Source organism: Solanum verrucosum, unplaced genomic scaffold (genome assembly GCF_900185275.1).
Source record: "Solanum verrucosum unplaced genomic scaffold, falcon-dt-bn FXZP01001038.1, whole genome shotgun sequence".
Taxonomy (NCBI): Eukaryota; Viridiplantae; Streptophyta; class Magnoliopsida; order Solanales; family Solanaceae; genus Solanum; species Solanum verrucosum.
Genome location: NW_026020284.1, coordinates 63733 through 67316, shown reverse-complemented (window position 1 = coordinate 67316; position 3584 = coordinate 63733). Strand labels below are relative to the sequence as shown.

General features: G+C 35.1%; 1 pseudogene; it reads left to right on the top strand.

Moving 5' to 3' along the window:
• The first annotated feature begins 469 nt into the window (after window positions 1-469).
• LOC125834231 (uncharacterized) lies at window positions 470-2109 on the top strand (annotated as a pseudogene).
• Window positions 2110-3584: the final 1475 nt, after the last annotated feature.

The window sequence follows — 3584 nt, the reverse complement described above, 5'->3', positions numbered from 1 at the left end:
CAGCTTGATGTACACTAGTTGGCATGCGGTGCCAAAGGATACTAAAAAGCGCATGTGGGAATATATCAATGTAAGAATAATCACTCTTGAGATTGCATATTTTATTATTTGTTTTTACTTAATGAAGCTAAATATATTTTATTTTGCATAGTCCAAATATCTAATTCCAGTAGAAGGAAAGAAATGGGTGATGACTGGTCTTTGTGATGCTTGGAGGCGACACAAGCGAAATATTGAAGAGAATTTTTTTTTGATAAAAACAGTACCCTTGAGGATATGCTAGCAAAACGTCCTGATGGCATTCCAAATAATCAATTCCGCCAATTGATCGAGTATTGGAAACACCCAACTGTTCAAGTAAGGCTAAAATAGTGCATTTCTACTCATCGACATATTTTGCATCATATCTATTCTTTTTTATTTATCAATTCAATTATCTCTTTTTATTTAATAATAGGCCATATGCGAGATGAATTCTCAAAACAGGAAAAAACAAAAGTGAAGGCATCGAATGGGACCTATTAATTTTGCAAGAGTACGCGTGGCATTGATAATACTTAGCTGACATTTATTCAAAAATCTGAATTTCATTTTTTTGTACTTTATTAGAACATACTGATGTTTTTTTAATTTTTTTTTATATAATTTGTAGTGTGCAGCCAAAGACAACAACGAAGAACCATCAAAGCCTGAAATGTTTATTGCAACTTGTACCAAGACAGGAAAGGAAATCCAGGGTGATACCCAAGTTGCATTAGTAAGTTTTTTAAAGAGGATTAGTAGTGAATTTGATTTAAACTTAAAATTTATATATTGTGGGGAGTTTGACTCCATTGAATTTTATCACATGTCGTCTTCTTCTTCTTCTTGTGCAAGGGCGAGGAGATATCAATTCTTTGTCGATGTCGCTGAATTGTTTGCTAGGAAAAGTTGTCAGATATTTTTAGTTCTTGATCGCTATCATAGGACTAGAAATGAAATAGTATTTACAATTCACTATGGATGCCAATTTTATTCAACAGGCTGAACTTCAGAATCGCCAAAATTCTGGGGAAACAGTTGATGATGCATTTAGGGCAGTGTTTAGAAAGGAGAAGCCTGGTCGAGTTAAGTGTTATGGTAGATCAGTGACAACAAGTTCTTTGAAGAAAGATGAGGAAATTAACAATCTAAAACAAAAACATGCCAATGAAATCACTTCTCTAAAGGAAGAATTGAGAGAAGAAATGTGACATTTATTCACTCAATTGTTGCAAAACAACCCTGGATTGAATTTCAAGATATACTAGGGTGTGTTGGATCTAACCTTGCTTCACCTATTGATGCAAGTAGCGCACAAGCTATAAGAGGCACAAATCTTCCACATTCTTCAGGGTCAGCTCATGATTCGGTTCTTCAAAAGGTATTTTGTAGTTCACATTCTCTGTTAATAGTCTGCATATTGTTTTTCTTCTAGTTGAGTTGGTTGTTCTTGGTAAAGAAATTCTGAACTTATTTTACTATCTTGAATCTTTGTAAGTTTAGTCTGTACTTTGTTTTTGTTACTCATTGTCTCCTTTCAGCTTCTATACCTAATTTTTTTTTTTGTTTTAGTTGTATGAGTGTTGTATTGTGTTGAAGGAGGACTCTAGTGATTTTGGGTTGTAGTTGTGTACTTTTTTCCCCTGTTGTTTTACTGCTTTGAACTGTGATGGTTGTTGTGAGAGATGGTTTTAGTTTTCATTGCTTAAACTGATTCTCATAGTTAAAGTTGTCCCTTTTAGATTCTTGGAAGGTTAGAGACTTTGTTGTAATTTTGTGAGTGAGTTTGTTGTCACTTGTGCTAGTTATGCTATGTTTTGATGTGGTTTGAGTTGTCATCCTATTGCTGTTGGTTCTTGTTTCTAGGAATCTGTCTTTCCTGTACTTTGGAATGCTATATATCAACCTATTTTTGTTGTTTTCTTTTAATCGCTTCTCTCTTTTTCTTGATTGGTTTACCTTTTGATTTGTTGTTGGAAGGAGTCTGATCGTTATCTTTCCCATTCTGCTGACTGTTATCACCTGTAGGGCCTGGATGATCCTCTTCTTTGTTTTACTGGTTGGAGAAATAAGATCTTGCCTCCCTAAAATATTATCATTGTTGTCCTAAATTTTCTGCGCTGGATTGATATTTAATCAGTGTCAAGCTGTAAAATGGAGAGGAATAGGAAAAGGGAAAGAGAGAGGAAGTATAGTGATCTTACTCATGCTCGATGACAATGTCCGTGAAAAATTCAGTAGGATTTGAGCAGTTGTCGGTGAATAAAATAGAACAAGAAAGTTAAAATGGTTGAAGGTTTTTAACAACCTCGAAATAAATCAAAGAAATAGGAATATTGTGTTACCTCCAAATACTCAGAGGCTCATGCAGGTTCCCATGCTGCTAAACCGCCATTTTTACTCTACGATTTTATTTAAAATAGATCTTTTTATAACTATAAATATAGGTTTCTCTTGAATTTTTTGCAAAAGCAGAAAACAACTTCAGATTAAATGATTTATTACCCTGACTTGTAGCATTAACCTGAGACCTGTCTGGAACTTGTTGTTTATTCTGAATGTGATGCTGAGGGGGGTAGCAAGGACTCTATGGTCTAGACTATAGTCAATGTGAGTGTTCTCATGCCCAACATGCTGTCAGTGGTTGACTTATTTAATTTGTGTCTCCATTGTATTCTTATTTTTTGAATTCTGATTTTCAGTTACTTCTTGATTGTTTGGTTGATCATGCATAGAAAGATCAATGAAATTATTAGAAGTAAGGAGTTCAGAATTAGTAGTCATACTTGTGTGATGAGTCTGTTGCTGCTGCAATGTTTCCTTAGGAGATTTTGGTCTGTCTACGCTATGTTGAACTGGCCTGTAAGCTTTCCTCTTCTAAGTCTGCCATTCTTCATCAGCTGGGTTGTTGTTATTTCCTTTTTTTTTGGTGCTGCTGGTATTGTGAACTGGTGTTTCTATTCTCTCTATTTGTGTATTGCATTTGCAGGTTTCTGGAATCTTGTTTGCCTTGTTCCCCTTTGTTTTTGTTCTTCCTATCATCGTCCAACTCTTTTCTTTTTTTAAATTCGTCATCTCTTTGCTTAATATTAAAGTGTGAATGTGAGAGCTAGTCTCTTGAGCTCTTTCTTGATTAATGAAATGGGCAGCTCCCAGTTCCTGCCCAATACAGACATGTAACAAGTGTCCTTTGTGTTTACAATACATGCAGTAATCCAGAATTTACGTGCTGATAAATGTTCTATAGGATTTGCATATATATAGATTTGGATTGGTTGGCTTACATTGAATACTCTCAAATTATGCACTTCCACATTTATTTCACTAACTTATAATTTTATTTTGAATGTGCAGGGAAATGCCGGTAATTGAATTCTAATTGCATGTGGCCAAAAGTAAGCTCGATCTATTGTAGTGAACGATGAAGAGTTTTTTGTCACACCCAAAATCCCATTAAGGCGGACCGACACCCGTTGCCGAGAAGGCTCAGGAGGACCAATCTGTAATCATGCTCTATCTATGGACATTTAAAGGTGCTGCCATAGTGGATAACATGTTTTCAT